This window comes from Furipterus horrens, unplaced genomic scaffold, assembly GCF_987537825.1.
Source record: "Furipterus horrens unplaced genomic scaffold, mFurHor1.1.pri manual_scaffold_2, whole genome shotgun sequence".
NCBI lineage: Eukaryota > Metazoa > Chordata > Mammalia > Chiroptera > Furipteridae > Furipterus > Furipterus horrens.
In genome coordinates this window covers 164,868,640-164,895,507 of record NW_028327172.1, presented here as the reverse complement: position 1 = coordinate 164,895,507, position 26,868 = coordinate 164,868,640, and the positions used below count along the sequence as shown (strand labels likewise).

Sequence of the window (26,868 nt, the reverse complement as noted above, 5' to 3'; positions counted from 1 at the left end):
TCTATTCACCTGATCTTGCCCAAAGTGACTTTTTTCTCTTTTTTTGTTTATTTCTCTGGATGAAAAAAGGTCCTCAAAGGGAAGCATTTTGTTGATGTGGAAGAGGTGAAACAAAAAAACAGCAGAAGTACTAAAAGGCAACAAAATCAACAAGTTCAAAAACTGTTTTGAGCTGTGCAAAAGTCTTAATAGGTGTATTGCATCAAATGGAGAATACTTTGATGGTGACTGAAGTTTAAACATTGAAAAATAAATACACAATTTCTTACAAATAAATTGCTGTTTTGGAGGGTCTACCCTCATATTGGGAGTCTGGAAGGAAGAAGCACTGAACAGAAAGCAAGAGAAGGCAAAGACAAACTATAGCCCTCCCCACCCTGCATCTACTTTCACCAAATCTAAGCACAATGACATTCAAAGTGCAATGGCTACTGCTTAATTTCCAATTTCCAAACCTCGTGCAATTTTTTTTCTAACTTTAAGAACTTAGAGAAGGGGAGTCTGAGAATCACAGTTTCAGTTTAGCTAGGTTGACATAGTATAAAACTATCACACTGCTATTTTTAGTCTTTCACGTATCTATTTATTCAAAAATTATGTAATAACGATGTAACTACTTGCCAGGCTACTTGTTAGTTGTTAGGAGATACAATTCTAAACAAAATGCCCCCACTGCTCAAAATTTTCTCAGGAACAAAAATATAAGAAGCAATTAAAATAAAATTGGAAGGAGAAGTACAGGTAAAAATGGGAGCAATTAGCTGAGCCCCTTCCAAAAGAATTCACCAGGGAAACCATGCTAGGCAATTAGACTTCTAAACTGATACCTGATGGATGGGCAGATGCAAGGGACAGGGGAGAGAAGTAGGGTAAGGTAAAGTACCACGTGAAATGTGCCTGGACCAAGCAATAGATCATGGTGTATTGGGAGAACTGAAAAAATGTTCAGAGTTACTAACTACCGAGTCCCCAAAAGGAATGATTAACCTGTGACAAACCAATTACTGGGTTTTTGGTTTTGTGTCTTGATAAATTTTTACAAATATGATTAATTTTATTCCTGTTCCCATATTCCTTTGGGTAGTGATTTAGTAGCTGGGAGTCATGATTTTGAAAAGTTCCTCTGACCCTAAGTAAGAATATGTTTCAATTGGTATCATTGTCTCACAGCAGATGTTTTAGAAATAATTAAATCAGATAAGAACTGTATTATTAAATCTCAATTCAAATTTGTCTAAAAATATAATATAAACAAGAACATATTTTTAAGCAAATGTTTTCCTTTCTTTGTATCATCCTAGCAACAAGTCCTTTACTTCTGGGTGGTCATTATTGTGGTATTTGTTTTTATACAAAGGAAAATAGAGGAGGACTCTCCTGAAAACTAAACCACAGTGGAATTTTGCTTAGCATTAGACAACTAAAGAAACCACAGTCGTGCATTACTTCCTGTGTTTATTATCAGCATGGCCAATCTCTAGTTATAATGATATGCTGCACTATTCAAAACTGAAAAATAGATATATTTGTATGGAAGCGGGGGGAAAAAAGAATGTTTCACCTTAGAGTCAAATACCCAGGCTATAAAAGCTAAAATTTACATGCAATAAAGTAGATGACTACACACTGTATACAGAAAAAAAGCAAAAGCTTTCCTCTATTTCTATAATAACCAGTTAGGAGTTCTATGCAGTTTTGAAGGTGATTTTAATGTTTCTTTTAAGTAATAGCCTATGTTAGAAAAATATAGAAGATCTTGTATAATAAAGTTAATTATGAATCTACAAATATAATTTAATGTGACACTGGTACAAAGATAAGGAGATTAATGGAGATGCACAGAAAACACAAGAACAGATTTCAGTGTTGTTCAAAAGGACAGGAAGTTAGCACTCCCCTTGGCAAGAATGGAAGAGGATCTTGGGCCTAACAACACGCATATGGTTAAGGCATTGCTACCTACTTTGTGGCCTTTAACCATCATTTTTTTAGAAGGTAAAAGCAGGATAAGTGGTGAAATAAATAGACTTAATTTTGGGTGGTGAACACACAATACAATATACAGAGGATGTATTATAGAATTTTACACTTGAAATCTATATTACTTTCTTAACCAATGTCCCATCAATAAATTCAATAAAAGTTGAAAAATTGAAAAGAACAGATTTTAGTGTTTGAATTTGAAAACCTGTATGCGTGTTTATGTGTTTGGGATTCAGATACAATGCATGTATCATTTTTAATCAATAGATAAATGAGTATTTTAAAAATGGTGCTGTATTTTTAATTTGGTATAAAATATAATGGGATACACATATATTACATTTGATACAATTCTGATAAATTCAGACTAAGATTTAAAAGTTGAAAATATACATTTTCTTTCTTGCAGGTTGATAGACTACGATAACACAAAAAACTTTCCATGTATACATAGAAATGCTGGGGTTGGGGGAAGGAAATGTTAAAACCAAAAATGACCTTGTGGGAAAAAACACAGTAAAGAAAGACACTCGGAATGAGTAATATATACCCCATTTTGCCTGGGACAGTCCTGCTATCCACATGTAACTGGACTTCTGAAAATGAAATAAAAATGTTCTAATTAAAGGAGAAAAAATTCTCAATGGACAGATTAACATTAAAGAAACTGCAGAGAAGATTTATAATTTAAGATATAGAAATGGAAACTTGGAAATTATAGAAGAGGTTATGACATACAAATGATATAATGAGATGGTGCAACACTCATCTATAAGTTTCAGAAGGACAGAATAGAGAGAATGACAGTGGGCAATACTCGAAAAAACAACAACTAGGTTTTTTTTAAATAAATGAAAGATATGGGTCTTAAGATTTGCAAAGCAAAATGAGTTAACAGCAGTATAAATAAACTATCACCTAGATACAACTTAGTGAAAATGTATAACACCAAAGACAAAGAGAAAAATCTTCAAAACAACTGTAGAATAAGCTTAGATCACCTAAAGGAAAAACAATTAAGACTGACAAGTTAAAATATCTCCAGTAGTCTAAAATGTCAATAACAATAGAGATTAAAAGATAATGAGAAAAGAGCTTCAACTTTCTCAGGAACAATAAATGTTATGCTAGAACTCTAGAGTCAGCTAAACTGTTTTTTAAGTATAAGATTCTCCTTATACAAATATAAAATATATATGGGAAACAATATGTTCATTTAAAATGCTTAAGATAATTGAATTATATCTCTCTACACAGTAAAAAGCATTGGCAATGATCAAAGACCCAATTTTACATCATTTACAGGGTCTCTTTTACAGGGAGTAAGAATGAATTTCTGAAAGACTGACTTCTCCAGGCCTTTTGACTCCAGTTCCTTTGCTCTCTTTAGTATACCACACAAGTTAAAACCAACCAAACAACCAAAAACAATTATGAATGCTAGGATTCTGTGAGTCCCAGATAATATGCTACAAATGAGGTTTTGTGTTTGAGGTCTAAGTAACTGAAATGTTGCCAGATTTTATTAAATTTTGCTTTGCAAATTGCTATGAAGCCATTGCCTTATTCTTATTTAACTCCTTGATTAAGATTCTTAAGTGAAAAATCAATTTGTTAAATTTGTGTGTGTTTTAAAACAGTAAATTTTAGTTTTAAGCAGATATGAGTAATAAAGGCAATAATTGGCTTAGTATTATTTTCAGTATTCAATTGTATCCTTCTAATGACTTTCATAACCTGACTTATTGCTCTACTATTGGATAATTTTCATTCTTTGGAAGAACTTAAGTTGATGTTTTCACTTACTTATCAAGCACTACTCTTCTATATCAAAATAGACTATTTTTGTCTCACTAGTTAATTATTATTTCCTTTTAATTGCCCTACATACATATTTGTCCAATTAATGTTAGCATTTCTGTTTTAAAAACCAATGCTGTAATTTCTAGTAAAATTCAGTATTTCTGGTTGTACCCAATTTGTTTGCCTTGGATATAAAAATATATTCAGTGCTTTCAGTTTTGCAAGTGAGAGCATTTTTGTAAGGGAGGTCCAAAGTGCCATCAACACTATTGGCACTCATTTTATTCCCTTTGGGAAGGATGAATCATCAGTAACCAAATAGATTTCTTAATGACACCTAAGAGTCTGAAACACTTTTGAAAAGCACAGAAGGTTCCACAGATGTGCTCAGGAAGTTGTGGGGCACACCTAAGAAATAAGACAGCACCAACTAATAGTAACTTGTATCTGTTTACTGTTTGAAGTATTAATGGCTTAACCTGAAGTCAAGGAGACTGGTCAACAATAACAAGAGAAAAATCAGTGGAAATACAAAAAAATTCAACCCATCTAGAAGATATTATATTCATATATGATAAATAAGACATTTTGATTTTTAACTGAACTTTATATATTATCTGATTGTTCCATACTGTGTAAAAAAACTAGATGAAATTAGAATCAGCATTAAAGATGATTCATATTTGAAGCATGAATATTTATTACTTACTAGGTATATTCTATTTGCTTTGTCAAAATAAGTTCAATATTTAACCATTACAAGTATACAGGAAATGTTTTTTTTTTTTTTCTGTCATTAACTAAATATATTATGTAGCATTCCCTTCTCATGATTCATTTCAATTCAATACATATTAAGTTTCTACTGTGTACCAGGCTCTTTGTTAGATTCTGGGGTCAAAAGTCCAAGATGTAGAAACCACGAATAAAATTGACTTAAAACGTCTTGCCATTTAAAAAGAATATAGACTTGCAAGCAGCCAGATTCAGGGTAGGATGAAATATGCCTTACCTAGAACTCAAAGAGCATATACAGTGCTCATTCAGAGGATAGACTGATTAATGCTATCTGACAGGATCCAAGTAACATTTTGGACAGAAGGAAACATTTGAATTTGATCTGTGATGTGCAGGAATGTTTTCCAAAGGTGGAGAACAAGTAGGTGAGCAGAGCAGATAATATTACGTTAGGTTAAATTTTGCTTAGATTCCAATATAGTCAGTTGAAAGAAAAATTTAAGGTTTGGGAATTTTCTTGGAAACAATGATATATACATGTTAAGTGCTTACTAGGTGCCTGACATTTTACTTTAGCTTAGTAAGAATTATTTTATTCAAAACAATATGGTATGATATAGATATCATAGTCCAATTTTGCTGATGCAGAAAACTAATGCTTGGAGAGTCTGTTACAGTACTTTTATTAAAGGTAACTTATCTCATTAGTGCTATATTAGATTTGTATTGCCAGGTAACAAATAACCATAAGGTTAGTAGCTTAAAACAATTCCCACTTATCATCTCACAGTTCTTTCTGTAGGACAGAAGTGCAGGTACAGGCTAACTCCTACTCCGGGTCTCACCAAGCTGAAGTCAAGGTTTTAACCAAAGGTGATTCTTATCTGAGGCTTGGGGACACCTTCCAAGCTCATCCGTTGTTAGCATGATTCATTTCTTCGTGGCGGTGCCTAAGGTCCCTGTCTTCTTGCTAGCTGTTGGCTGGGGACCAAATTTAGCACCTAGAGGCTGTGCACTGTTCCTTGCCAGGTGACTACAGCAGACAGCTCACAGTGTGGGTGTTTGCTCTTTTCCAGGCCGGGGGGAGCTAATCCCTCCCTCTAGCAAATGCCTCTATCATCTGTTAAGATGGAGTCTTATGTAACGTAAGGTAATCACTGAGTGACAATCCCACCACCATTTGGCATAAGATTTACCCTGAAAATGAGCTACTATTTCATCATATTCACAGGTTCCACCCACATTGGAAGGGAAATGACTGTCCAGGGTGTGTACACTAGGAGGCAGAAATCTGGGAGCCCTGTGAGAATTCTGCTTACCTTGCAAAATACACTAACTCCCTTTCCTAGGTTCCTAAAGACTCATCTCTTTACAGCATTAGCTGTATTCCAAAATTGCATCATTGAAATTTAAATTTCCAATCTCATTAGGTCAAACTCCAAATTGTATCTAAATCTCCTTAAAGTAAAAAACAAACAAACAAACAAAAAACAACTAAATCACCTTAATGGGGTTCTGATGAGGCTCCTACTATAATCCATAAATACAACAGCACCTGGGGCTTAATTCCTCTCCACTTGTAGACCTATAAAAGTGAAGAGACAAGTTATCTGCCCTCACCACTTCCAACATACATGGTGAGACAGGCATAGGATTATAGCTATAAGCATTCTGGCTCAAAAAAGGTGTGTGTGTGTGGGGTGGGGGAGGATTAGGGAGTGGAGGGATTGAACAAAAAGGAAAAAAGACCCATAGACATGGATAACAGTGTGGTGATTTCTCAGGGAAGGGGGTTATAAGAGGACTAAATGTTAATGGAAATAAAATACAATAAAGATTAAATTTAAAGAAAAAGGGAAATGGAAGCTAAAAAGGAGTCACTTGTCCAAAGCAGTTTCCTAATCCAGTTGACAAATGGGAGTTTCTTGATAAATTTGTAAAGACTGTGAATAATTTTTTGTGACTCATCATTCCACCCTCTGGGTACTTGGTTTCACCCTCTAAGTTGGTTGACCTTTCTTTTTGTAAAATGTAGCACATGTTTGCAATTGAGTAGAAACTCATCAGCCTGCTTCCTGCCATAAGAACATTTTGTGTATGTGTGTGTAGAGGGGGGGTGGTTTGACAATCTCCTTTTGTTTGTATTTCCTCTGTCTTTTTCAGGCCAAGCTTGAGGCTCTGTGGGCCTTCCCTGGGTCTCCATGGCATTTGTTCCACAAGAGAAAAGCCATATCTATAAATCTTTTTGAGATAAGCCCTTCTTTCTCTTGGGCTCCTCTTCTTAGAGGTCCTTGGTTTGGTTGAGATCTGTGAGGTGACTCCTAGTCTCTGGAAATTGCCTTTGGCCTGAATGTTTTGACATTTACTATAAGCAGCAAAAAGAACTCAGGCAGCACCTTCAGCGCAGCACTTCCCTTGGAACCTTCCTCCACTCTCTGTCTAAATGTATCGATTTACAAAGTTCAGCTTACCACATAACTGCAGGAGACAGTTTTGCTAAGCATTCTGCCATTACAAAAATCTCTCTTCCTATTTTTAAGAACAGAACAAGGTCCATATAAAACCAAATTATTTTGCATCTTCTCAGCTTACATTCTGTTTGACTAGTAAGAAATGGTAAAGTCCAAGAATACTCTTTTAAAAAATCTCCCTTAGGTTAATAGGGTGATTGTAAGCATCTAGGTCAGGTTTGGTGGCCCTCTGGTGCTAGGGACCCATGTTCCGTCTATGTTGTTGCTCAGCCATGCTAAATAAATGTTCTCTGTTCTGTATTCTAAGGTGGATCCTCGGCCACTGTCAGAATTCTAGCTAACAAGGACAAGGGGAAGAGCAGAGAGGGCATGGACATTTCTATTTAAGAGGGTAGCAGAAAGTTGCTTTCCCTCACATCCCATTTTTATAGAGCCTAGTCAAATGGTCATTCCTAGCTGCAAGGGACTCTACTAAATTTGGTCTTTGCTGAACAATGATAGATTCAGTCAAAATTTTTATTATTATAGAAAAAAGAAAAAATGGAGATTGGAGGACTACTAACAATGACTGCCACATGTTCTGGAATTGCTACCCTGAGTTTCTTGGCCATTACTTAGGTTGCTATGACCAATTTTGATGTATCATTTCTGGCGAATCAAAGGCAGACAAATAATAGTGCAGAAGAATCACACAAAATGCGAGAAGCTAAAGTTTTACTGGCTTAAGCCAACAAGTATATTTAAGCTTGCAACCAAATAAACAGATGATAAAGATCAGTGGTCAATATGAAATTAGTGGAAATTCTTTGCTTTACAAAGGCCATTATAAACATTAATACAGTCTGAAGAAAAATGGCAAAAGATGCCCAGTTGCCAGAAAAAAAAATATGTGGTGTAGGTACCTGATTGTTTCAGGGGTTATGAAGAAAAGAAGATACGACTAATCAATAAGGACATAGGAATACAATTGTGTGGGGAATATACTATTAATTTAATTTACCTCTGATTCATAAGGCACTCCAATTTCAGGGAACTCATACCCTGTGATAAATGGAATGACTCTATGTAAATCATTAAACTAAAATCTCACCCATAATTAGATTATTTGTCTATAACCAATTTAGAAAGCACATTTTTCAAATATGTACTATATATTTATAATTGTCATTTGTATGACTCAAATGATGTACCCACAGAACCAGTGTAGCTCTGAGAGATGTAAGAAATGTAATCAAATATCATTTAAATATCCTTAAGAATTGTGGCCTGGCTATCCTGAAAGATATGAAACAAATTCTGGATAGTACAAAGCAAGAAATAGATCTCATTAAATCCTAGTAAGTGGTAAAGTTAGTAGGGTATGAGGTTATTGACTCAAACCAATCTGAAGATAATCTCTGCTAAAGTTTCTTCAGTTGAGAGGCATCATGCTATTAGCCAACTACATCTGGATAAATGGACTTAAATCCATGGTTGTTATAGTAACTAGAAAAATGACCAATTTCCCTTGGTGCTAAGCGAAACATTCACCTGGATGTCTGAAGTCCATTTTTTAACTTTTATTCTGTAGAAATGGTGATCCCAATTTTTTTTTCCTTTGGTGGGTAATTTTCTTTAAAACTCTGGAAGTACTAGAATTGCAAATATAGATGATAAAGTAAATTATCATATAAACTTATTGTGATTTTGTTAAATCTAGAAATGGAGGGGTTTTGTTGGTAATGCTTTTGTTAATCAGTTTTATCTGATATTTTAAATATTTTAATAAAGAAATTGGAAATAGAGTATTTAGCATGTTAACCTTATATTCCAATTAATGTGTAGATGAGTACTTTTTTAGGGCTTGCAATTTGTAGATCAAAAATTATAAAATAATTTTTCATGTTATATTTTTCAGTTGAATATATTAGGGTTACTAACATTATCTAAATAATCAAGAAATTGCTAACTTGGAGTAAGTAAATTATTTTCAAAGAAAGTTAATATGTTTACACATGAGTTGTAGTTTAAAGTATTTCAAAGAGTTTAATTAAGTTTGTAAAGGGTGTAGAGATTAAGAGATTTCAGTTTGTTTACATTAGACTGATTACACAGTAAACAAAAGATCTCTTGAAAGATGTTAAAATTTTCTCAATTTATGAAAAGAATAATGAAAAATATAAGACAAGTTAAAATTTGAACTTAAAACCTTGAGTAAAATAAATCTGAGAATTTGTGACTTTATTAACTTTAATATTAATTAAAAGACTCCAAATGGCTGTAATAAATTTCTAGGTACAGAAGTTATTCTCAGGATCACCAAAATTTTGCACAGACAAATACCTTTTTAGGGGAAGCATGGTAATACTTATATTTTTAAAAATACGTTATACCAATTTAAACAAAACAATCACACATATAAAAATGTGAATAAATTATGTGTACATCCAAACACCCCTTCAAAAGGCATCACATTTGTATCTGCTAATATAAATATATACACTTGTATTATACATAAAGTTTATTTTCTTTAAAAAAATGCATTTATTTGGACAGAGATCTCAAACAATCAATTCATGAAAGAATTACAAATGGTCAATAAATATGTGAAAAACATTCAAACTTACCTTTAATTAAATAAATATATATTAAGATAACCACATAATTTTCACATTTCAACTTAGCAGTTGTTTAATTAACACTCATGGCAGAATTAGTGATGTGAAAGGAACACTATATACATGGATGATGCCCCTGAAAACACACAGATTCTTTGGCAGATAACTAGCTTAGAATATCCACATTTTGTAATGTAGAAATAGCCACATTCTGTGATCTAGTGTTTCTGTTTCTAAATATTTATGGACAAGAATAGTTCTCACAATCATACTTATAAAAATTGGAATAAATTAAATGCCCAAATAAACAACTCATTAAAAATAGTGTTTTCATTTGGTGAACTACCATGTAGCTTTTAAAAACTGTATTTCAGAGTAACAACATGAGGATATTGCTTAGTGGAAAACTAAGATACAAACCTATATTTAATAATATACATATAAATAAATTTATATATATTCTATATAAACATGTTTCTAATTAAAATGAATATGTCATATGGAGATATATTTATAAAGTATAAAAGAAGACATGAAAGTATTATAATTTCAATCTCTCAGAATGGTAGAATTACAAATTCTTAAATATGTATTCCTTATTCATCTCTGTATATCCAGGTTTTCTTCAATGAACATGAATTACCTTAATAATCATAAAAAAGCCTCTTTTAGCTATAGCGAACCATATTTATTTTCTTGCTATTTGGCTCTCTTTAGTTGTATTTTTATTTATTTATTTTCATATTTGCATTTTTTCCATTACCCTTTATCCCCCTTAGGCCACCCTCCCACCCACAATCACCACACTTGTCCATGAGTCCTTTTCCTTTTTCGCTCGGTCCTCCCACCCAAAGCTGTCAGTCTGCTCTCTATCTATGAGTCTGTCACTGTTTTGCTTGTTAGTTCAGTTTGTTCATTAGATTCCACATATGTGTGAAATCATATGGTTCTTGTCTTTCTCTGACCGGCTTATTTCACTTAGCATAATGCTCTCAGTTCCATCTATTCTGTTGTCAAGGGTAAAATTTTCTTCTTTTTTGAGGTCGAGTAGTGTTGTATTTTTATATCATCTAGTTAGTCAGTTTGCAGAATGAAATCAGAACACAGTTTTCCAAATTCCAACCAAGTATTCTTTGTGTGAGACTATACTGCAAAATAAGAAATCATTTGAAAAGTAACTGAGAGAAACATCAGAACACTAAAAGTGGGGGAAAATTCAGTGCAAATATATTTGTACAAAAGTTTAAAATCTTAGGCTTATGAGAATTTTAGAGAATATTTTTGAAAAACTGGTAATCCAAATAAAACAAGTTTGTCTGGGATGCAAATTTATAAACAAAATGGTTGTATGAAGTGAGAAAGGCATGGGTCTTTGTTTGCTCTGATATTATTTTTAACACATTGAAATATTCCAGTAAGTGATTTGAATTGCAGTTTAGGAACCAACTGAGTCAACAAAATAAATACGACAATTTGATGCCATTTGAGGATATTGGCTTTTTATAAAAGAAATTGTCTTGTAGAGTAGATGGTGATTCTGGCTCGGGTTGCATCTCTTTTTCTCCTTTTTTTCCACCTGGATGGAGATGATTGCCACCAATTTCAAAGCACTCTCTTGCCAACCCTAACACCATGGAAATAATTTAAAAGGTGCAATGGATGAAATGCTTCAAGGTAATAGAGGCTTTTACAACTGTTTAGGATACAAGGATATACTTGTACAGGTGAGCAAAAGAGGGAACATACAGATATATCATGCTAATTTGGCGATTTTCACAGTTATGTTAGGGTCATTGCCAGAAGTTCATCAATCCATGCTTCTGTTTTCTCTACAATGTCATGCCACCGTGGTTGCTCAGCCTCTGCAAATTGTCGATCTTTCCCGGGTTCTTACTTAGGGTCATAAACGTAGGTATGCCTAAATGAATTTCAGGGATCAGATAACATCTTAAAATTCTACACAAATTTTTGGATACGTAGGTAGGTTTTCCATATTTTAATCAAATTTCCCAACATGTTATGCCCTCAAAAGAATTAAGAATCACTGCAGAGATAACTGATTCCATTTTCAAACAGATCAGGTAATCGAAGAACAGATAAACATTGTAATACAATAACAATTTCTACCTTTCTATCCCACACAAACCCCCTCTGGAACCACGAAGAGTAAGTCTAGTCACCCAATCTAATTATAGTCCTATAAATGGAACAAATCACTCACCATTTTCTATGAAATGTCCTCTGCTCTAACCACCCTTATTTTCTTAAGCATTTCCCTTCTGACGACTTGTTGCTTCATCATCATAACCACTCTCTTTTATACACACTGTAATCTGATAATTTATCAGTATGAAGTATGGTTTCCAGATTGCAATTTTGAGGTGTGATCTAAACCAAAAGGAATTAACTTTTCTCCTATTCTTTACACTCATATTAATAGAGAAATGGTTCCCTTTTGGAGGGATTCCCTAACAAATGTTTTCCCTCTTTGAAAATAAAGTCAAATAAAGTCAACCTTCATGCCTTTTTTTTTCAAGTGAAGCCATCTTATCAATACTGCAACACGTTTCCTTTCCAGATACAGGAGATAAACCTCTGAAATATCTTACCATGCCAGAAATCAAGAAAGCTATCAAAAAATTCTGAGGTTGAAGATAGTTTCATAATCAATACAGAGAATGGTATGTAAATGAAATTTCTATTTCTGGCTGTTATGGAGTAATCTGTATTAGTTCATCTCTTCTACTAGGTATCATATAAAGGCAGGAAAAAATGGTAAGTAACTAAATGCAATGTTTTAAAGCTAATTAGTGAACAATCAAAGCAACCATCATTTGAGAGCCTCGGGTTTCAGAGAGAAATTTAAGTGAGCCAGCTTTCTCTGACTTTCTTCCCCATGGAGTATTAGTCAATTTGTTGGCATAGCACTGAGGTGAAACAGAAAGTGATGGCCTAAAGTAGGGGTCAGCAAACTATAGCATAGGCCAGATCTGACTTGCTGGGTACATCATGTTCATTGGTTAATCTCTTAGGCTGCTTCTATAAGACAATGGCAGAGTTAAGTCATTTTATTTTATTGTTTAGCATGAAAAACAGAACTTAGTCCCTCTTACAGACCTGGAAGGACAAATACTGGATTTTAGGGCTGCCAGCAAGAAAGGGTCGTGGAAAACATACCAGTGTTTCAGCTGTGACCTCTGAAAGGCTATGCTCTATGAATAAGAGCTAACTCAAAATAGACCAGTCTCCACAAAGCCTAACACCAGCCTTGATCCTTCTCAGTCCTTGATTGGATTAAGGTCCTTGATTTATACCAGTTCTTACTGACAACTTGAAGAAAATAATTACTCTCTGAAATAAAATAACTTTGTCCAGAATTTCTATAAATTTTCATACTCAGTCTTTACATTTAATCAATAACTACCGGAAATGTAATGAGATGGGAGTTAGGGGAGTAAAAAATAGAAAGGGACCCTAAAATGGTCAAGATATTGAAGTTACTATGTATAGACCTTCAATAGCGGAGATTAATATATTTAAGAAAACAGATGAGAATATTGATATCTTACCACAGAATCATAATGCACTCAAAATTTAAAAATTCTAAGGTGAAAATATAATTATGAAATTAAAACACAATAGACATGTTTAGTGGAAGATAAAAACTATCTCAAGCAAAACACTAAAAGGAAGAAGGATAAAAAATATATATATGAATTTAAGACATGAGTTCCAATGAAAAAGCCTAATAGAACTGTCATAGGAGTCCTAACATGGGATAGAAACAAAATTTGAAGAGATACTAGTTGAGAGTTTTGGGGTTTTAAAATTATTATTATTATTAATGAAGGGTTTTACAAATTAATGAAGCCCTATTAATCACCCCCAAAAATGAATGAAAAGAGGCCATACCTATGTATCCCATAATAAATCTCTGAAACCTAAGACAAAGAGAAAAATTATAAAACAGCCAGACATAAATTTTACAAAAAGGTACATTTTTCTCAATGAAGCTGCAATAGGACCTACAGCTAACTATTTACCAGAAACTACAGAAACTCAACTTCTAAATATAAATACAGTTTATATTTAGAGAAGAATATAGAGGAACATGTTCTCTGTGTGTAAGCATGTATAAAATCAGTTAAATCCAGCATGTCAAAAATTTGCATGGCATATGACCTAGTTTCTAAATCACACAGAAGAAAAAAAGAGGAGGCAGGGGAGGAAAAAGAGATGAAAGAGAAGGAAGGAGGAATTATTTTGAAATGCATATTACTCAAGTGCAATGTTCTTGTGTCCTGATTTCAGTAAACTAAAAAAAGAAAAAAAGGACATTTATGAAATGACTGAGGAATTTCAGGTGTAATAATCCTATTTTAAATTATGTTTTTCAAACCCTTAACTCATAGAGACATATGCTAAACTGTATACAGATAATAATGTGATATTCAAAATTTCCTTTAATATAATTTAGTTGTGGTATAGCTCCATGGGCAAATGAGATAAAAGATTGATGGATATGGGAAATTCATTATATTATTATATCTATATCTGTGTTTTTGAACCTTTATATAATAAAAAAGACAAAATTTTAGAAACAAAGTTTTTTTAGCCATTTGAACAAGATGAGCTATACATATATGAAGCATATATATTGTGGAATTATTTTGTTATATCTAAGTCCTAGAAACATGAAAAGTGAAAACAACAGCTTAGATTCCAAAGTTCTAGTCCTTTATAGAAGTTCAAGATCATTTTCTTAAATTCTCTTCCCTGTTTCTAATTTGTGCTGTAGGAAGTGATTTGAAATTTTCTGGCCGAAGTACAACAGATACTTAGAAACCATTTGCTCAGACTGTTTCATACACCAACTTAGAGAGGAGAAAGCCTTCTTGTGTACTCTACGAACTCCCCTGTGTGACTTAGAAAAAAAGAAGTCTTTTCCACTAGTGAAGACCACTTGTTTGGGGTCTAGGGCTTAGCCTTTGTTGACCCCTCAGCTGGGTGTTGCCCTGCAGTGTTGAATTCAGCAAGCTCTTAGGACAGCTTTAAGGATTATGGAATCTTTTCTCCATTTTTTTCAGTTCTACTGCCACTTACAATGATTTTTTTTTTCATAGAAAATTACTGATTGACTACCACCTCCACCTCCCACTGGTTTTCTACATCCCCCTTCCTTCACACACTGCTGGTGGAAACTGCTCTGAAGCCCCTAACAGATGACTGTACTCTCCATATCACATGAAATCCTCCCCTACATTTGAACTAGTAAACTGCAACATAGCCATTTTTCCCACAGATTTATAAAAGGATAGAGGACAACCCACACCTTTTTTAAAATTACACTTTATTTTGAGATAATTGTAGGTTCATATTCAGTTGCAGGAAATAATATCCTTTATACCATTTTCCCCAAAGCTGACCTTTTACAGACTATTTAGTACAATATCACAACCAATATATTGACATTGATACAACCCATTGATCTTATTCAGCTTTCCTCAGTTTTACTTGTATTCATTTGTGCATATGTATTTAGTTCAATGTAATTTTGCCACATGTATAGGTTAACCCACACATTTTTACTGGTATGCTTTTGTACAGATTCTGTCTTAATTGAAGTATTATAAAAATAATAGTTAACACATATAGTATTTAATACATACCCAACAGTGTTCTAAGCATCTTACATATATTAACTCAGTACTGAAAAATGTTTATAATGTAAGTATGATTTATTATCTCCATTTTAAATATAAAAAACTTAGGCACAGAGGGGTTAAGTACCTCAGTTCTGTGTCACATAGCAAACCAGGAGCAGAGCTGAAACTTGAGTGTGACATTCTGATCCAGTGTCTGTCTTCTTAATCTCTGCACCATATGCCCTGACAAATTACTTCATTTTTCAGCTTTTCCATATTGTCTAAATGGACACTAAATGAGATTTTTTTGAGTCAACATCACTATTAAATATATTATTTAGTTCTGCCTCAGAGAAGCTATTTTTTGTTGACTCTAAGTTCAAGTCACAACTTGGCCAGCACCTAGCTAGCTATAATATCCTGCTTTACTGGAGCAGGATTAAAAGAGATCAGGCAAGTCAACTGTCTAGCACAGTGCTGGAGAAAGAATACTGCAAGTTATTTGCCTTGTATTCCCCTTGAATCTATTATTCCTTCTCCATTTTACCATAGGTAGGTCCAAATTCTATCATCACACACCTGTATTTTTTTTACAATATTAAATTCAGTTGTTCAGATACTGGTCATATATATACAGTAAGACCGTGGCCTTCGTATCTTCCTCTAGTCTCGCCAGCTCTGTCTCCACTTTCAACCCCCTAATGATGCTGATTCTCCTTTCAATGCACCTGGCACACCATTTCCTAAATCTCCACCTTGTTACTCTCCTATCAGCATTATAGTGTCTTCTCCATCTTCAGCAATCAGCTTTTAGGTATTTATGTAAGTATTTAATTATTTGTGCACAAAGCAATAGTACGCTTATGTGAGGAAAGCACATGCGAATTTCCAGTGTGTAAGAGGTATTGACTCAGAGCTTCAGGCTCTCTGGAACAGAGCTTGCAAACACCTCTATTGTACACAGTTTATTCCACTTGTACATATTTACTCAACTTGTTTCACCCCTGGGGACCTTCAGCTCCTCCTCCCCACATTCCCACTTTTGTTGTGATACGTTTTTATTTTTTGCTTTGATTTATACTTTTTATTCTTACCTGGAAAGTGCTCTTTCCTCTCCTCCACCTTTGCAATTTCTATTTATTCTTCAAACAAACTCTAAAAAAGAAAATGCCTCCTCTCACTCCACCCCCTTGTTTTCCTTACCAGCATCTCTTTGGCTACTGTTGCCTGCATCCATGCTTCATGTGGGCATGGTTGGGATTTATACCTGCTGATGGTCTCTTTGTGCCATTGTAAGCTCTTGAATGGCAGTGTCACTTCCTCACAAACCCATTTATGCCACTATATAATCTTAGCCAAAGTCCTTCTTTCTATTTCCATTGCAATTAACACAGCATACTATATATACGGCCCACTCAGACATTTTTTTGTTAAATGAATAACTGAAATGTTCACAACATTGCAGCATGGGGTATAAAAATTGTATTATGTACTTAGTATTTAAGGAAAACATCATTTAAATTCTAGGTAGCCTTAGAAACAAGCAAATGATTCTTATTGGCCTCGTAATTCTTAGAAAATCAATAATGTCCTTTTTACCTATTGCTACAAACTTTTGGTTAGAAAAATGTTTGTCTTTGATCATATGCATGGAGCTATTGCTTATGATTTATGCTAATGGAAATATAATAGTTGAGCCTATATGCCTATAGAACTAAATATGGAAAAGAACCATATACAAAAATAATATCTAAGCCTATTAATGATTATACCATAGGTGACTAACTAGATAAGTCTATGTTTATAGTAAAAATAGATGTATAGTTGGAATAAATAAAAATCTAAAGAAAAAAAGGTTGATAAGCTGATTTTCTCCCAAGTATGTTATGCTTATGAATTGAACCCCAAAGTCATGCATTAAAATGCTCATGCTGATTCTTTCTGATGACTTCCTGCCATAAGAAATTTATGTAGAATGTGTACTACATAATTATCACATACATAATTATATATACTTTTTATATTTAGAAAACATATTTAAACAAGTTCAGAAAGATCAGGTATGAGATACTAGGGAAGGGAAGAGGAAAATCCAGATGCCCTCTAATATCTGTTATTTTTGACAAATAATTTAAAGGACCCTATTTTTATGAAAAAGCCATACCATTTTCTTAGTTTAAAGGAAAGTAACATAGAGGGAAATTATTTCATCATCATCAAAACTGTTTTGAAGAACTTAGAGTGGTTTTAATAATTATTAACACCTTTAAAGTGGTACTTCAAAAGAGCAAGCCTGGGATAAGAATAAATTTCAAACAAAAGAGGTATATGCAATATTGATATATTAAATGAAGAGGAAACATATGCACCTATATCTTTGTATAATTGTCTAGAATTATAGGTTGTTTTTAAGATTTAATCTTCAATGAATAGATAACTTAAAGAATAGAAAAGACAGCCAACAAAAATGTGCCTGTCACAGGCTTGATCTACTTTGCTGGGAACTGGAATATGACTATTTGCAAAGACTGGGAGGGGCCTTATTAGACTCATTGTTCATCCAGTAACTATAAGGGAGGATTTAGTTAACAAGACTATACATTGATTTTTTTTTTTTTTTTTTTTTTTTTTTTTTTAATATATAACCCAGCTCATGTTAGGTATTTTATCTGACTCAAACATTTAGGCGTCACAGTTGAGTAGATAAGATAATTATAGAAATTGACCAGATAATAAAGGATAGGGGTATAATTTAGGATAGAAGGAGTAAAACAAATGAAGCGCCTGAATAACTCAAACTGCTAAGGCACAATAAAATAATCATTTATAGGATTACTTAGAGAGGCATTATAATATAATGAGGCGGCACAGCATGTGGGCTCTGGAAACTGGCCCTTCCTCATATAGCTGTGCAGTTCTAGCCAAGCCACTCAAGCTTTGTGGCATGTGATAACATCATTAACTACTTCATATGATTATTATGAGATGCGGAAGATAATACCATTTTTTACCCTTCATCCATTTTACCCTTCTTCTGAACACAAGATCTTACATCCTATTTTTCCTCTGGTAGGCAGCCCCTCCTCTACTTTTAGCCCATGAATTCACAAGAGAAAGCCTGTGATGTAACCTTGCCAATTGTGCCCTCCTTCCCCTGGTTCTGTGATTAGGTCAGAGACATTGACATTGTCCAGTCAGAGCAAAATTGATACAATTATAATTTTTCTGGCATTGTTGAAAGAGAGAGAAAGACGTCTTCTTTCCCACTGGACTGGAACCTAGAAGAACGTAAGACTGAAGCTACTAGGATACATCTTGCCATGAAGAGCTTGAGAACTAAAATAAGAGTGAAGAGCAAAGCCCAAGGATAGAAGAAGACCAGGGCGATATTGCTTGAGCCCCTGAATCTGACACCTTGTGACATAAACTCTTCCTTGTACTTTTAGTTACTTGAACCAACAAATTCCTTATTTGGGGGTAGGTGAGAAGAGTTCAGCTAAAGCCAGTTTGAGTTGGGTCTTCTGATACCTGAAACATAAAGAGTGCTAACTATATGACAAATGGGGTGTAAATGAGACAATTTATCAATACATATTCTATCTCAGTTTAAAACATACTTTTACTCAGGACTATAACTAACACTTCTCGTTTATTCATTATAGTCCAGATACTATTCTATTTTGGCTTCACATAATTATCTCATTTAATCTTTATAACTTTAACAGGAAGTGTATATTAGTTATCTTTTGCTGCATAAAAAATTACACCAAAGCCTATATTTATTATTTCATGGTATCTGTAAGTTAGGAATTTGGGAGCAGCTTATTTGAGTAGTTCTGGTTCATATTCTTTCATGAGGTTTCAGTTAAAACATTTTGAAACTGCAGATATCTGAAGGCTTGACTTGGGTTGGAGAATCTACTTTCAAGATGGAAGAGGAGTAATCCAACAAAAGTTTCAATATCTTTTATGACAGAGCATTGGAAGTGATCCTATGTCACTTACATACCATTTTATAGGTCACTCAAATTAACCCTATTTATTGTAGGAGGGGACTGCACAGGATGTGAATACCAGGAGGCAGAAATCATTGGGGGTCATCTTGGAGACTGGCTACCCATTCAAAGTATATTATTATCTCCAGTTTATAGATTAAAAAATTAAGTTAGAGTATTTATGTACTTCATCCAAGGTCACATTGCCTTTAAGGTATTAAAATAAGATTTTGTAGCTAGTCAGACTTATTCTAGAACATGCTCTCTTAAGCACAATTCAGTGCTTTTTAATTAACTGTCTCAGTAAAGATTACCCATTGTTATTTAATTATAGTACATTTAGCAACTCATCTTTTTTACAAATGGATGTAAAACTAAAGAACATAAAACTTATTTAATGTTTGTCTCTATCAATTTAATACTGAAATAGGTTTCTGTTTTAAAATAATACCAAATAATAATAAAACGTAAAGCAATATATTCTTGCAAAAGGCTTGCAAAGAGATTTTAGATATATATGGTGCTTGAAACAACATCCCTGGTGTCTCTGTTGCCCAAACCTAATCATAAGTCAGCCAGTGTGGAAACCTGCAGTGCACTCCTCAGGGTCGGCCTTCAGGGAATGGCACCAGGTGGAGAAGTTCCACACAGGCAAACAAATCCAATATCTCTATACTTTTAGTTAGTAAATAAATGACTTGGAAAGAAATATATTAGAAAATAAAGAAAGCAATCCCATTCATAATTGCTTCAATAAGAGTAACATACCTAGGAATAAATTTAACCTAGGATGTAAAAGACCTGTACTAGGAAAATTATAAGACACCGAAGAAAGAAATTGAAGAAGATGCAAGTAAGTGGAAGTGCCTACTATGTTCATGGATAGGAAAAATTAACATGATTAAAATGTCCATACTAGTCAATGCAATCTACAGATTCAATGCAATTCCTATAAAGATACCAATGACATATTTCACAAAACTAGAACAAATATTTCAAAAATCTGTATGGAACCACAAAAGACCCTGAATAGCAACAGTAATCTTAAGAAAGAAGAACAAAGTTGGAGGAATCATGCCACTTAACAGTAATCAAAAACAACATGGTACTGACATAAAAACAGACACATAGATCAATGGAACAGATTAGAGAGTGCAGAAGTAAACCCACACCATCATATTCCGTTAATATTTGACAGAGGAAGCAAGCACATACAATAGGCTAAAGATAGTTTATTCAATAAATGGTGTTGGGAAAATTGGACAGATACTTGCAGAAAAATCAAACTAGATCACCTTCTTATACCACACACAAGAATATATTCAAAATGGATTGAAGACTTAAATGTTAGACTTGAGACCACAAAAATCCTAGAAGAAAACATAAGCTATATAGTATCAGATATTTCTCATAACAACATTTTTTCTGATATATCTCCTCAGGCAAAGGAAACAAGAAAAAATAAACAAATGGAACTATATCAAACTAAAAAATTTTGCACAGCAAAGAAAACCATCAGCAAAATAAAAAGACAACCCAGTGAATGATAAAACATATTCACCAATACATATGATAAGAGGTTAATATCTCAAATTTATGAAGAACTTATAAAGCTCAACACCAAAAACAAATCTAATTAAAAAATGGGCAAAGGACCTGAGTAGACAGTTCTCCAAAGAGAACATACAGATGGCCAATAGACATAAAATGATGCTCAGTGTCACTAATCATCAGAGAGATGCAAATTAAAACCACGGTGAGATATCACCTCACACCTGTCAGAATGGCTATCATCAATAAATCAACAAGTGATGGTGAGGATGTGTAGAAAGGGGAACCCTTTTGAACTGCTGGTGGGAATGCACATTAATGCAGCAGTATGGAGTTACCTCAGCAAACTAAAAATAGAACTGCCTTATGACTGAACAATTCCACTTCTGGGAATTTATCCAAAGAAACCTGAAACATTGAATATAAGCACTATTATGTTCATTGCAGCATTATTTACAATCACCAAGATTTGGAAGCAACCCAAATGTTCATCTGTAGATGAGTGAACAAAACTACTATGGGACATTTACACAATGAAACACTATTCAGTTGTAAAAAATAAGAAAGTTTTACCCTTTGAGACAGTATGGATGGTCTTGGAAAACATTATGCTAAGTGAAATAAGCCAGGCAGAGAAAGACAAATGCCATATAATTTCCCTCATATGTGGAATCTAATGAAGAAACTGAACTAACAAGCAAAATAGACATAGACTCATAGGTAGAGGCTGACAGCTCTGGCGGGAGTACTTGCGTTGGAGGGATTGAGAAACAAAGAAAAAGGACTCATGGACATTGACAACAATGTGGTGACTGCACGGGGTGGGCGTGGCTGGAGGTGAAAGAGGTAATGGAAAAATGCAATAAAGAATAAGTTAAAAAAAGAATGATGTATATTGTAATTAAAGTGAAAAATAACCCTATATGGATGGAGCACATTTGTAAAGGGATCTTTAAAAAAGAAAAAAAAGCTCACCCAAATATCTTTAATAATAATATTTCATCCTTGTTCATTCTTCTTTCTTTAAATAGCCTGTCTTTCCTCATCCTTTCATATTAGTTTTTTTGTTTTGTTTTGTTTTGTTTTACCAACAGTATATTTAGAAGGCTTTGCTCAGTTCATAAAGTCAAGAGTTTAGTAACTGTGTCAATGTCTGTATGCTCTGCTGTCTGCATGGCACGTTTCATATTATAGAAAAGGTGAATGTGGTGTGACTGATAAGGAAGAAAATTGTACCAAATAATTATATTTAAGAAATTATTTTAGCAGAATCAGGTTGGCTGATACATTCTACCGAATTTCAATATCATTTGTAATGGCAAACTATGTGCAAAAAAAAACAACAACAAAAAACACTCTTAAATACTTTGTGTTGTAGCTTTAGCATTTCATGTTTGCTTGTCATCTGTAATTATTATTATTTTTTGCTTTAACCTAAAAATCATATTTTACATGTGTTAAAAGTTCCCTGCTGAAAACATGAGGTTATACTTGATGAATATTGATAATAGAATACTATTTCCTCACTCTTAACCAATAGTGTCCTGTTTACCATAGTCCTAGAACGAAGGTGTTCTGTTCCCCATCAGGTCTAAAATTTTTGCATCTCTAGAATCCACCATTGCCTCTTCATTTCTAGGGCCAAAATTTCAATCCATATTCCAAGCACATCAGCAACTCTCTGCTTAGCTCATGCATTAAATATCTCAACTATTTGTTCACTAAACATAGTGAAAATATGAGTTTATGGGCTCTGATGTTGACTAGAAATAAAATAGTAGTGCTCTTCAGATAATAAGAATAATTAGGCTATACGGAGGGCAAAAAATCAGGGTAGATAGAGGTCTGACACATGACGCATATAGAGTTGCTTATTGATGCCATGTGAGTAGATATTTTTCCCAGTGATTACGAGAGTTAATATTTTCCACAATATAACTTCTTTTAATTAGGAGATTCTATAATTGGTTTCACCAATATATGAAAGCGCTTTGCTTCAAAACACAGTTAAAATAATTCAGAGCAGTAAAATAATATTTTTTAAGCTATCCTTCTTGAGTCTGGCAATAAAACTCAACATTCAGGGCCAAGGAGAACAGAATAATGAAAAAAAAAATCTTATAAATTTTAAGGTTTTTTTTTTCTTTTAATCTCAGAAAGGGGCCTCCACATATTTGCTAGAAATCTTGCAATTTAGAATTGCTATTGTCTTTGGCTCTGATTTAGCCGGTAAACTAGCTACCCTGAATTCTAAGACACTCATGATAGAAGTGTGGTTAGTGAAATAGACACTCTGTTTAGTGGCCTATGGTTTCTGCCGAAGGAACTGTAGTACTCCAGGCTATTTTAATGTCATGGTTTTAAAAGGATAAACCCTAGTGCAATTAAGTCATAGTTTGGAGTGGAAAGGAGCTAGGGAAGGAGATATTAAAACCAATGAAAACACTGCTGACCAAATTACCTTGGTTATTTGATGGAGCAGATACAACAGATTAAAAAGTGGTGATTTGCAATACCATGTACATAGTACAGTCCAAGAGGGTTTGGCTTTCAGATTAATGAAGTTGCAAAGAAAAATTGCCCCCTATGTGCTTGCTTACTTTTCAAATATGAAATACTTTAAAAACTAAAGTTTAATTATGGACTATAGTCCTCCTGTGAGCATTAATAAAAGTTTGACCAAACAGAAATTATGCTTTCCACAACCTTTTTAAAGTCAAATGAAAAAAAAAGAAAACCTCAACCAATTATAGTAACAGTGCTGTGTAGGAGGTTTGCAAATATATGATACATTTTGACAGCTGTTTTTTACTGGAATCCTATCAAGACAATCACTAAAATATTTTGGAATGCTTAAAATGAGGGAATGCTAAATTTGTAGCTGTGCCTAAGCCACAGGAGGCCTCAGAGTTCGAAAGTGTTTTTTGGTTGCTACAGTGCTACCAATTCTTGAAGTCAGCCACATTTTGTAACCCAGATTCCCCAGTGATTAATACAAAATATTTACTTTTAAAGTAATCTTTCACAGCTCAACATTTGTTCAAATAAGTTCGTCCTTCTGACACAACTGATCGATATTAAATGGACCAGTAAGATATTCAGAGATCATCCCTACAAAATGGGTTTGATGATTAAAAAATAATACATCCAAACTTTTGTAAATAACAGATTGCTTTCAAAATACAGGAAGGAATAAATGGAAGTGTGCAGAGCTAATCTTTTACGCTGTCATTGTCAAGATTATCCTAGATACTGGTCAAGTACGGATAATGTCTTATCTCCTGCTCTGTGAACTATCTGTAGCAACTATATCGTCGGCAGCCATCCGTCTCGAGAGACGATGGTGTAGCTTCTTAAGAGTCTATCTGCACCGCCGAGAATGGCTGTGCAGTCCGACTCGGGAGTGACACGGTATCTGTCTCCTCCCGTGTTGAATCGACATCTTGCGATGTTGCTGGAGTGTCCTCTCCAGTGAAGCTGAAGCTACAGAGCCTGGGCAGGGTGATATGGAGGGTCTGCTGTTGCCCATGCAGCAGACCCCCCCTCTCGTCGCAGCTGAAGGATCCAAGGGAAAGACGGAGTCAATACAGCTTGGCTTCAGGTGCGCCGCAGGAGTTGCCGGTGTTGACTACAACGTCAAACCGCCTTAGGGACTCCGGCTCCGGATTTTCTGTCGGGGTTTACTCCCCTAGCCTTTCCCCTGAAGAGGTATGCCGCAAGGCAGTGGAGGTTTTTTGGAATCAGAGTTTTCCTTCTCTGAGCAACTATATAATAGCCATGTTATATAAGATTAACCACACGGTTAATCTTAAGTGTGGTTAATCTTAATTTCCCCTTTGTTGTTGTATGTGTTATTTAGAATAAAGTTAACCGGAGTTTTAGTTAACACCTTTCCCATCCTTCCTCCCTTTTCTTAAACTTCTCTTTACTTCAACCCAGTTACCTTTGGCTAAATTTGTCATAGCCCAGGGAGGTCCCAGAGCTTCTGTATCTTATCTAGAAGCTTTCTTCTTCTAATTCTTTCTCCTTCTAATTCTTTCTCTCTCCCAGCATTTCCTTATTGGACAGCAAGATATCTCCCTCATACTACCTAAGAGCATCCTGAGGAAGCTCCAGGGAGCTATGGTCAGCAACTGGTAGATAGTGAACAAGAAACCCAAATTTTGCAGAATTAGCAGTTCCAGGTCCTTTTCAGAGTGAGTCCCTGAAGTGATTTGCTAGAGCCCTTATACCAAGCACTGTATGAAACAAGGCCTGAAATATTTAAAGTGCACACACAGACTCTGGTCCCAATCTAATTCTAGTTTGTCTATCACCGCCCTCTCTGCCTCTGACCTTCATTACTAGGAATATCAAACACACCACATTTTTCATTCTCTGTATTTGTTAATATAGTCCCTTCTACCTAGAAAAAAAACCCGCAAATTCTTTCAGTCCCAGGTCACGTGTCAGTCCCTCCAGGAAACCTTCTCCAACATCTGCAAGGCCGATATGTTTCCTTACAACCTCTGTCTCTTTAGGCCACTGTTTCTCAAACTTCAGAGTGCATAGAATTAAGCAACCTGTGGGGCTTGTTAAAATAGACTTCTGAGTTTCTGATTCAGTAGATCTGAAATGGGACCTGAGTGCTTGCATTTCTAACAACTCTTTAGGAGAAGTTAATGCTGATAATTTAGGAATTACACTTTGAGAATCACTGTTCTAGGTTTTAATTAAACATAAAAAATGATAAGACAATATAGTTTACTCAACTTAGCTGTAAACCCATTGAAGGCAAAATACTTGGTCTTATCTTGGTCTCTATAGATACTTTAAGTACCTAAGCGAGTGTGTGACAGTAAGCAGTCAATGCTGAAAAAGAAAAGCTTATAGATTAGGGAGTTAGGCAGAAACACATCTGTAACTTAGTTGTGCCAGTCAATATCTTAACTAGCTATTGAGTAACTTAGATAACTAATTTTAGCTGTCAAGTTTTTTTATTTCCTCATCTCCATTAAGGGCTTAAAACTAATACCTACCAAATCTGGTTATTTTGAGATTAAATTAAATGTATTGACATGCATATTATATATATATATATATATATATATATATATATATATATTTGATATAATCTTTTCTATGGGTTTGGGGGTGGTGTGGTGATGAGCTCATTGCTCAGTTCTTCTTAAGTACATAATACATGGTATCATTAGAATTATGAATAAATTAGGTTAAAAATCCTCTCTTCTATTTCCTAACAATATTAACTGCAGAGTTTATACTGGCCAGTTTCATTGGGGGTGGGGGTGGGGCAGGAGAAGCAGGAGGAAGAGAAAAGCCATTATACAGAGGACAAAAAGACACATAATAGGCCTGTGAAAAATGACTTTCTGTGGTAACTAAAAAGTCCTTGTTTATTAAAAGTGGTTTAGGATTAGACAATATGTTCTTGAGTTTTCAAAGCTTTCGTTTTCATTGGAATGGGCAAGCCTTTAAATTAAATGAGGTTGATTAATATAAACATCTAAACATCTAATACTTTCTTCCCCTCTTATATCTGCTATCCTTGGCACATTGCCGAGTCACATGAGGGTTGCTGAAATATGATTCTTGAATAATGATTAACGTATAGTATGAACTTAGTTTTCCATCCAGAGATTTTATATTATGTGCAAACTAAAATATAGGGGGATTTTGAACATGAAAACATCTAAGTTCTAGGAAAAGGAGGTGAACAACTATCATGTGACAGATATGCAATGGCTCTGTTCTGAGCAGTGTTGGGTAGGAAGAAAGGTGTTTTCATCTGTCCGGTATTTAGGATTTCATCGAGGCTATTCCTACAACCAAAATCCTGGAAACTGGGCATGCCTTTCGAACTCTGTTTCCCCTATATTGGGGTGACTTGAGTATCAAGAATAAACTGACTTCTTAGTATATTTAGGTAGGGGTTTGGGAGGAGAGCAGCATTAACTTTTAGAAAGGACTATTGGTATTCATTAAAATCTGACCAGCTCTACACTTTACATAATCTCATTGACTTGGGTAAGATTAATACTGATACAAAGTTACCTGATATAGAATTATTAGATGATTTGGTTAA

At 34.3% G+C, this 26,868-nt stretch overlaps 1 protein-coding gene and 1 non-coding gene across 2 annotated transcripts in view; both read left to right on the top strand.

Moving 5' to 3' along the window:
• The window catches only part of CFAP299 (cilia and flagella associated protein 299), a 556,975-nt gene that overhangs the window by 399,061 nt on the left and 131,046 nt on the right, over positions 1–26,868 (top strand). The gene's annotated exons all lie outside the window — the stretch shown is intronic.
• Positions 1,864–1,989, top strand: LOC150019875 (U6atac minor spliceosomal RNA). Its single transcript, XR_016509574.1, has one exon. It is a non-coding gene; the product is annotated as a U6atac minor spliceosomal RNA (small nuclear RNA).